Below are 10,554 nucleotides of genomic sequence, written 5' to 3'. Positions count from 1 at the left end.
ACATGCTTAATCCAGTCATTCATTCATTCATCATTCATTCATTTATTCAAGAAACACCTGTTTCGTGCCTGCTCTGTGCAAGGTTTTGTGCTAAGCAAATGATATAACAATGGTGAACACGGCTTAACACCTACTCTGTGCTGAGCTCTGTCCTATGTGTTTACCTCTGGGCTAAATACTATTATCTGTGCTCTATAGAGACACCAAAAATTTAAAAACTTGCCCAAAGGCCTATAGACAGTGAGCAAGTGAGATCAGGAAGGATCCCAGGTCTAGAAGGCTTTACAGACATACTCCCTGCCCTGAGGACCTTACAGTTTCCTTTTAAAAAGAGGTAAATAGCTGGGCGCGGTGGCTCAAGCCTGTAATCCCAGCACTTTGGGAGGCCGAGGCGGGTGGATCACGAGGTCAAGAGATCGAGACCATCCTGGTCAACATGGTGAAACCCCGTCTCTACTAAAAAAAAATACAAAAAAAAATTAGCTGGGCATGGTGGTGCATGCCTGTAATCCCAGCTACTCAGGAGGCTGAGGCAGGAGAATTGCCTGAACCCAGGAGGCGGAGGTTGCGGTGAGCCGAGATCGCGCCATTGCACTCCAGCCTGGGTAACAAGAGCGAAACTCTGTCTCAAAAAATAAAATAAAATAAAAAATAAAAATAAAGAGATAAAGAACCAGTTTAAAGGATTTGTATTTACAAGAAAAAAAAGAATAACGTGAAATGGCAGCGTACCATTTTATTCCATATTGACAGGGACAGGAGGCAGAACAATTCTGGGCAGAAGAGGGTGGGGCCCCAGCGAGGGCCTTACCCTCAAGCTGAAAAGCCTAAAATACCTCAGCCCAAATGGAAAACTTACATCCCTGTTTTCCTGCTCCAGTGTTGCCTTTTCCAAGACCATCCATGGCCTGCCCAGCCCCCCGTCCTATGTCTATAGAAACCCCAGAACTCAGCCCGCAGAGAGGAGAAGCAGCTTGACTTCAGAAGGACAGCTTGAGGTTAGCTTTGGAGAGGAGTCCAGCAGGACTTCTGGACTTCAGGGGAAGATTACTTTCTTGCTCCATCCCCTTTTCAGCTCCCCTTTCTGCTGAGAGCAACTTTCACTGGCAATAAAATCCCCCATATATGCCATCTCCAATTTGTTAGTGTGACCTCATTCCTCCTGGATGCTGGATGAGAATTTCGGTGCTGATGCAAAAGGCTGTACACTGACTTTCCCCTGAGTTGTTAACACTTAAGCCATCCACAGAGGGCAATGATAAAAGAGCGCTGTAACAGTCTCTCTGAGGCTTCAGGGGTCACTGGCACCCTCCTAGACACTGCTGCAGGGCTGCATGGAGTTTTGCTCCTGCTGGTACCCAAAAGCAGTTGCCCCAGATCCTACACCCACTCACCTGCACTCCCCCTCCTCCAAGGGGTCAGGGAAAATTTCCTGCTTCAGTATGAATTCTAGTTTTGATTAACTGTCAAGAATCTTGGGGTCTTCATCCCAGCTGAGGAGATCTGGCAGCCACAGATCTCATCAGCACTCAGAGATTTTAGAACGTCAGCTATAAAAATGGACAGAATTTTCCTTGATCATATTGGTGGTACCCATCTGTGTTCTTGTGCAAACTGACATGATCCTGACCAACTGCTCAGAACTCATCTCCCCTCAGTTCACAGGCACCACTGGCCTTTTAAGAAGGTAGTTAACTTGCTGTGCAGTGAACTTTAAGATCTGGTCATGCTCACTGGTGGCCATAGGGTTCAAGATGTGAGCTGCAAAAATTGCAATAGCAAACTGGGATGGATTTATGAATTTGCCACTGAAGATAGCCAGTGTTATAAAGAAGGCCATGTGATCCTGGAGACTGCTCTAGTTCAAGAGAGTGAGGGCTTTGAGGAGCACGTGCCAACTGATAACTCTCGAAGAAAAAGAGATGAATTCATCTTTTCCCAGGTCACCCTTACTGAAAACAAAACAGGCTACATTCACTGCCATCTTAGCATCAGAGTCAGATTCATGACCTGCAGAACAAGAGGTTGTGAGAATCTAAGATGGAAACTTTTTTTTTTTGAGATGGAGTCTAGCTCTGTCATCCAGGCTGGAGTACAGTGGCACGATCTCGGCTCACTGCAACCTCTGCCTCTCAGGTTCGAGCAATTCTCCTGCCTCAGCCTCCCAAGTAGCTGGGATTACAGGCGCCCACCACCACGCCCAGCTATAGGGAACATTTCTTAAAAAAATGTTTGTATTTTCCATCCAACAGCAGTGTACAGAGAGAATACTAGACAGATGCCATTCATTTTTTCCCCTATGTTTACATCTTGAGGTAGAAGAGTCTGTCCACAGCTACAAGGTGGGTTATGTAAGAAAAAAAAACCATCTGGGCTGCTAGCATGAAAAATGTGTTTTAAGTGAATTTTGAAAGGAAAATATGACAAGAGTATGGTTTTTTTTTGTTTTTTTTTGTTTTTTTTTTTTTTGAGACAGAGTTTCGCTCTCGTTACCCAGGCTGGAGTGCAATGGCGCGATCTCGGCTCACCGCAACCTCCGCCTCCTGGGTTCAGGCAATTCTCCTGCCTCAGCCTCCTGAGTAGCTGGGATTACAGGCACACGCCACCATGCCCAGCTGAATTTTTGTATTTGTAGTAGAGACGGGGTTTCACTATGTTGACCAGGATGGTCTCGATCTCTTGACCTCGTGATCCACCCGCCTCGGCCTCCCAAAGTGCTGGGATTACAGGCTTGAGCCACCACGCCCGGCCTAAGAGTATGGTTTTTAAACTTATCTGGGCTTCATTTTAAGCTTAAAAAAAGTTCTAGCCATTTCACTTGATTTGCCAACTTCAGAAAGTTGATCTGAATCTGTACCCGGCGCTGAAGGCACAGTGTTAGCATGGCCGTGCTGGCCGGTGTGCCACGTTCTTGTTGGAGACGAACGGTAGTACTACCAGAACCTCCTTGTTGGTCTTGACCCAAAGTTGTCACCATTCCTGGTTATAAGTTTCATAATTGAAACTTTTTCTGAAACGGGCAGAACAGCTTAGTTGTCTTTTTTCATGTAACGTAAACATAAAGTAATAATTGGAACAAAAAAGAAAGAATCTTTCCCTTCGACTAAAAGAGGCCACATTCAACTGGTTCATTACGCATCCACTAGGTTAGGGCCCTGGCCCAGACTGGGAGGAGTTTTAAAACATAGGAAGTTGGCCAGCACAGTGGTTCACACCTGTAATCCCAGCACTTTGGGAGGCTGAGGTGGCAGGATCACTTGAACCCAGGGGTTTGAGACCAACATGGGCAATATAGCAAGACCCCAGTTGTTCAAGACCAACCTGGGCAACATATGGAGGCCATAGGAGTTCAAGAGCAAAACAGAGCAAGATCCTCCTCTTTACAAAACACTAAAAAATTAGCTGAGTGCAGTGGCTTGCACTTGTGGTCCCAGCTACTCTGGAGGCTGAGGTGGGAGGATTGCTTGAGTCCAGGAGTTCAAGGCTTCAGAGAGCTATGATCAAGCCACTGCACTCCAGCCTGGGTGACAGAGTGAAACCTCCATCTCTTAAAAAGAAAAAAAGTAAGCTGGCTGAGCTTGGTGGCTCATACCTGTAATCCCAGGACTTTAGGGGTTCGAGGTGGGCGGATCGTGTGAGGTCAGGAGGTCGAGACCAGCCTGGCCAACATGATGAGACCCCGTCTCTACTGAAAATACAAAAATTAGCTGGGCATGATAGCGCATCCCTGTAATCCCAGCTACTCGGGAGGCCGAGGCATGAGAATCACTTGAACCTGGAAGGCGGAGGTTGCAGTGAGCCGAGATAGTGCACTCCAGCCTGGACGACAAGAGTGAGGGTCTGTCTCAAAAAAAAAAAAAAATTACATTCCACAAGAGCATTTCTGCAAGAGGGGTGGTAAATACGTAGAAGGCAGAGCAGGAAAGGGAGGAGAGCAGGAAAGAAGCCATCGAGCTACACTATCCAATATGGTAGCAACCGTTAATTAATTTTTTAAAATACAAAGTCAGAGGGCAGAAGTGCGACAACCCTGGAGTAAAGCACATGGTGCCTCTTCTCCTGGCCTGTCTCAGGGACGGGCTGAGGGCGAGAGGTTGAGCTTGATTGGGACTTAGTCCTTTTCTATGTGAGGTGATAGGATTTGAAGAGGGACCTTATTCCTCTCTTCCACTGAGTCCTGGAGCTGGCTGTTGGGTGCTACTGCTCACACCTTCCAAGTGTCCTCTTGGCTGGTGGTTAGAAAAAGGAAGGACAACGTCCTCTTCCAGTCTCCATTTCACTTGGGACTGTTGCTGGTCTTTCATGCTCCATTAAGTTGCCCAGGAACAGCCTTTACTGCAAACTGAGTTATGTGGGTCTCTGAACTTCCACCCCTATTCTTATGAAGACCTGAAGGTATCGTTTAATGAAAGCTATTTCTTGTAAATATCATGCTTATTTGCTCATATGTGAGTCTCTGATTCTCTATCATTAATTTTTTCAGTTGTGCAAACTAGCAGAGACAGGCAATACTCAGCCAGTAGAATAAAATTTTAATTTAGGCTGGCTGCTAAAGAGACACTTACCAAAACACACAAATATGCAGAACAGGGTAGCACTCAGGCTTTAATGTAACTATTGTTCCACCCCATTCTGTATCACTGCCTTGTGAAATCTGTCTTTGGTATTTGTCCCTTCCCTTTCAATCCCACTCTTCAAATTGGTTGAGTCCCATGACCATATCTTGCACTGACTAAGTTCATTAGCCTCCATAAAGTTGTCCCTTCCCTAGGGTCAGTCTCCTTCAAAACAGCCTTCAGCTAAATTCATTTGACAAATATTGAGCATCTACTGCCCTCAAAGAATTATGGTTAGTAGGGAGACACTTTGGTAAAATGTAATACATATAGATATATAGACACAGATATATAGTGAAATGTATGTATTGTTAATGTTCCTTTGGTTGCAAATGACAAAAAACTCAAGCAGGCTTAAGCTCCAAAAGGGAATTTGTTAATGCACAGAGTCCAAGAATATATCTTAAATTTAAGCGAGGCATGATTCAGAGGATCAAAGATCGCCAGCAGACTCTGTCTCACTCTCATTCCTTTCACTCTCTTTATTTTTGCTTCATGCTCAGGCAGTATGCGAAGTCTGCTGGTAGCTCCAGGCTTGTAATAAAAACTTCTGTGTTTCTTCCCTGCTCAGTCCCAGGATTCACTCTAGTTGGATGGACCTGGGTCACATGATCACCTCTGAACTGTAGCTCCTTAGAGCTCTGATTGGCTAGACTTAAATCACATGGGCTACCCCTAAAGTAGGTGGGTGTAGGATGGGTTGCAGAACTGTTGTGAGAGAAGGGAGAATAAAAGCTAGTGTTAAAACGCTTTAGACAAATTAAATTTAACAGAGTTTATCTGGGCAAAGGATGATTCATGAATCAGGCAGCACTCAGAACCAGAAGAGGTTCAGAAAACTCCACTAGGCGGTGTGAGCAGTGAGCTTTTCTAGGCTGAACACAAAAGCAATGTAGAGAAACCACTTGATTGGCTACAGCTAGGCATCTGCCTTATTGGGCATGGCCTCATCACTTGGCTGCTTATCATTGGCTGAAGCTCCTTTGTGATTGGCTGAAACCAGGCTATATGTTACAAAAATATAGTCCTATATTAGGTTTCAGTTTATTTACATCCTTTAGGTTGCTGTTTGTTCCACAGAAACTCAAAATATGGAGAGAGCCTCTGGCCAATGCCTCATGCTTATTTAATTTAACACTACGTAGATAAAAAACAACAAATATCTCGATAGTAAGAGTAAGACATACTGAGAACACAATAAACAGGTGCCTAAATCTGTATGTGAGTCAAATACTTCATAGTAGAGGGTAAATCCCAGTTGATGCTTGAAAAAGGAGCATGAGTTTGCTGACAGGCAGGGAAAACCATGAGGATTGGGAGGGAAGGGGGTCCCAGTGGCAAGAATGGGCTATGCAGAGTCACAGAAGAGAATAAACTATGTGTCCATCAGACACAATTTGGGTGTGTGTCCCCATCAAATCCGTGTTGAACTGTAGACCCCAGTGTTGGAGGTGGAGCCTGGTGGGAGGTGATTGGATCATGGGGGTGGATTTCTCCACCCATCACCTTGGTGCTCTTCTCGTGATAGTGAATGAGTTCTTGTGAGATTTGGTTTTTAAGTGTGCAGCACCTCCACCCTAGCTCTCTCTTGCTCCTGCTCCCTCCCACAATGTAAGGCACCTCGCACCCTCTTTGCCTTCTGCCATGATTGGAACCTTCCTGAGGCCTCCCCAGAAGCAAAAGCCACCATGATTTCTGTGAAGCCTGCAGAACCATGAGCCAATTCAACCTCCTTTCTTTATAAATTACCCACTCTCGGGTCTTTGTTTATAGCAGTGTGAGAACGGACTAACTCACCATCTTTTTGCACAAGGCAGAGAGCCTGATTAAAAAGGTTGGTTCTGGAGCCAGAATGCCTGGTTTGAATCCCAGTTGAATCTTGGCTGGTTACTTAATTGCTCCATGCTTCAGTTTCCCCATCTGTAAAATGGGAATAGTAATCGTACCTACCTCCCAGGCTGTTGCCAGGATTAACTGAAATGTGTTAATACGTTAACAGTGCTTAGAAGAGGACCTGGGATATAGGAAGTACTGAAAACAGTTGTTAAATAAATACAATGAGGCAAAATAAAATTGGTGTGATTATTAATTCATGACGTGCTACAGCCTACTTTAAAATAATGGCCTACAATTGTTTGGTGCAATGCTCTATAAATTTGGTTTAAAAGATCACAACAAGAGAACAACATGACTTTCTCTTTCTCATGATCATTTATACAGGTGACATACAATCCAGTTCCTTCTCATATATAAATTTCCCCTTTGTAGTCATAGTGTTGTAACACTGTTATCCCACAGTTCCACATTTTATAGGAAATGTAGTTTCTCTTTCCGGCTTTTGTTGCCTAAGGTCTAATCTTGCAGACTTATTATAGCAAAACGTTGCTCAATTTAGCCCACCCAGTCTCATGAGACAACAGACTGACCCAAACAACCCCAAAGGAGAGAAACATAACGGAATGCACACGCCACCCACACTGCCTTGCGTTCATTTGGTAAACGTCAAGCCCTGAAATTGGGTCAATGGTCTTGTTATCCCTTGTCTGTGTGTTACATTTTCTGAATTGTATATGTGTTAGGAACTTTGGTTGGATATTCTCTGCATATTTTATTCTTTGGAAATGCTCCAACCTCCACCCTTAAGTAACAATGACTTTTGAAATGGTCTAAGCAAAAGGAAAAATCTCATTTGCAATGTTTTGTGCGATGAGGGGAAGAGAGGAAGTTAGAAAAAAAAGGCCGTGGTGAGGCCAGAGTATAGGGCAGTGCTCTGAAGGGATGTGTTCTGGGGCCTCATTGTCTGGGTTTAAACCCCAGCCCTCCTTGTTCCAAGTTGAGTGACTTGAGCAATTATTTGTTGGAGCTCCTGTTTCTCCTCTGTAAAACAGAGATAAGGATAATGCCTGCCTCATGGTAGCAGCCGGCTTCCAAGGAGTCTCCCAGTGATCACCCCTCCTGGTACTCATGGCTATGTGGAATGTCCTCCTATTGCATTGGGGTTGCTCTGTGTGACCAGTGGAATATGACAAAAGTAGTTGTATATTATTGTCAAGGCTCTATTGTGTTAGCAAAAGGCAGTTTTCCCATGGCTGCCATTTCCTCCGCTTTCAGAGAATGGGAAACTTCAGTGACTCCCGGGCCTGATCACCAGGCCAGGGCAGACTAGACGACCCCAGTGCACACATGCATCTTGCGTAAAATGTGATGCATTTATTCTTTGGAAAAACACATGGGGGTTCAAGAAGTATGTCTTAGTCCATTTACCATAGACTGGGTAGCTTATACACATCAGTAATTTATTTCTCATAATTCTGGAGGTGAGAAGTTCAAGATAAAGATGCCAGCAGATGTGATGTCTAGTGAGGGCCCATTTTCTGGTTCACAGATGGTGCCTTCTTGCTGTGTCTTCACATGGTAGAAGGGCAAACAAGCTCTCTGGAGTTTCCACTCCATACCCCCCGCCTTTTTTTTTTTTTTTGCTTTTTTTTTTTTTTGAGATGGAGTCTTGCTCTGTCACCAGGCTGGAGTGCAGTGGCGTGATCTTGGCTCACTGCAACCTCTGCCTCCCGGGCTCAAGCAGTTCTCCTGCCTCAGCCTCCCGAGTAGCTGGGACTATAGGCACATACCACCATGCCCAGCTAAGTTTTGTATTTTTAGTAGAGATGGGGTTTCACCATGCTGGCCAGGCTGGTCTCGATCTCCTGACCTCATGATCTGCCCACAATGCACAACCTCCGCCTCCCAGGTTCAAGGGATTCTCCTGCCTCAGCCTCCCGAGTAGCTGGGATTACAGGCATGCACCACCATGCCCGGCTAATTTTGTATTTTCAGTAGAGACGGGGTTTTGCCATGTTGGACAGGCTGGTTTCAAACTCCTGACCTCAAGTAATCCACCCGCCTCGGCCTCCCAAAGTGCTGGGATTACAGGTGTGTGCCACCTCGCCCGGTCTTGAGCCCCTTTTGTAAGAGCACTAATTCCATCCACCAGGGCTCTGCCCTCATGACCTAATCACTTCCCAAAGGCCCCATCTGTCAATACCATCACCTTGGGGGTTAGGATTTCAACATATAAATCTTGGGGGTGACACAAACATTTAGACCATAACAAAATATGAGTTATTTTTCAGAATTTGCTTTTTGTTCCTAACTTTGCTTATAACTGTCAAGCTCATAAGAAGTATTTTCCCTCTCAGTTACCCATCCAAACTTTACACATTCATTCATTAGGGGTTTCCAGAGTAGTATGGACATAGGCACACGGCAATTATTTGGATGCAGGCGGAAACGATTACATCTTTAAGATTTTTTTTTTCGGCGGGGCATGGTGGCTCATGCCTATAATCCCAGAACTTTGGGAGGCCGAGGCGGGTGGATCACTTGAGGTCAGGAGTTTGAAACCAGCCTGTCCAACATGACAAAACCCCGTCTCTATTGAAAATACAAAATTAGCTGGGCATGGTGGTACATGCCTGTAATCCCAGCTACTTGGGAGGCTGAGGCAGGAGAATCGCTTGAACCTGGGAGGCGGAGGTTGTGCAGTGAGCCAAGATCGTGCCACTGCACTCCAGCCTGGGCAACAAGAGCAAAACTCCATCTCAAAAAAAAAAAAAAAAAAAAAGATTCTTTTTTTTTTTGTATTTCATTGTTGGTTTTTTTCTTTAAGGTTATTTATATAACTGGTTTCACAAGCATGATTTGTAAGACTGAATTATAAACAATTATATTTTGTTCTTCTACTGTCCCTTTTGATTTTTCTCAGTGAACTGGTATTTCCTCTGCCCCTTGATAAACCTTGTGCAGGTTCATGATTTTTCTGGACCCTCAGATAATTACAGGTTCTATGATCATATTTCATACATTGCAGCCTCAATTTAGTAGGTAGAATGTAAGCATAAGTGAGTGCCTGAGTCAGCTAATGCTGCCAAAACAAAATATTATAGACCGGGTGGCTTAAACAACAAATTCAATTCTCATAGTTCCGGAGGCTGACAAGTTCAAGTTCAGACTGCTGGCAGATTCAGTGCTTGGTGTGGCCCCTTTTCCTGGCTTGTGGATGGCCACCTTCTCGCTGGATCTTCACATGGCAGAGAGAGGAAGCTCTAATCTCTCTTCTTATAAGAGCACTGATTCCATCACAAAAAATCTACCCTCATGACCTCATCTAAACCTAATTACCGCCCAAAGATCTCACCTCCTAATACCCTCACGCTAGGGGCTAGAACTTCAATATATGAATTTGGGGGAGACTTAAACATTCAGTTCATAATATTCTGCCCTTTGCCCCTCTCAAAATTCACCCCCTTCTTGCATTTAAAATACATTCATTCCGTCTTAGTAAAAGATGTCTCAAAAGTCAACTCGTTCCAGCATCAACTCTAAAGTTTAAAGTCTCATCTAAATATCATCTAAATCCAATATGAGCAGGACTCAAAATTCACCCTAAGGCAAAATTCCTTTGCAACTGTGGATCTGTGAAATCAGACAAATTATGTGCTTCCAAAATACAATGATGGAACAGGCTTAGGATAGATATTCCTATTCCAAAAGGGAAAAGTAGAAACGTAGAAAAGGACAAGGACCGGGGAAATCTGAAACCTAGAAAGGCAATCTTCATTAGGCCTTAAAACTGAAATACAATCCTCTTTCGCTCCATGAATGCTCTGCCCCGTAGGCCCGCTGGGGTGGTGGTCTCTACTTCCAGAACCACTGGAAGGTATCACCCCCATATTTCAGTGGGGTGGTCCTGCTTCTTCAGCTCAGTGTAGCACTGCCCACATGGCTCTCTGTGAGGGCCCCACTCTCATGACTGCTGAGTAGCAGACCCACTCTTTGAAACCAAGATGGAGGCAGTCTTGTTCCCAGGGGCCTGTGCACTCTGGGCCTGTGGTGGGAGTAGCAGCTCTGATGATGTCCGAATTGCCTTTGAGATCCTTCCTCT

General features: G+C 44.8%; 1 pseudogene; it reads left to right on the top strand.

Annotated features, from left to right (window-relative positions):
• The first annotated feature begins 1,448 nt into the window (after positions 1 to 1,448).
• Positions 1,449 to 7,760, top strand: LOC116554909 (annotated as a pseudogene).
• Positions 7,761 to 10,554: the final 2,794 nt, after the last annotated feature.

This window comes from Sapajus apella, unplaced genomic scaffold (genome assembly GCF_009761245.1).
Source record: "Sapajus apella isolate SASKATOON/1434 unplaced genomic scaffold, GSC_monkey_1.0 scaffold2, whole genome shotgun sequence".
In the NCBI taxonomy this organism is placed as follows: Eukaryota; Metazoa; Chordata; class Mammalia; order Primates; family Cebidae; genus Sapajus; species Sapajus apella.
This window is presented reverse-complemented; position numbering and strand designations above follow the sequence as displayed.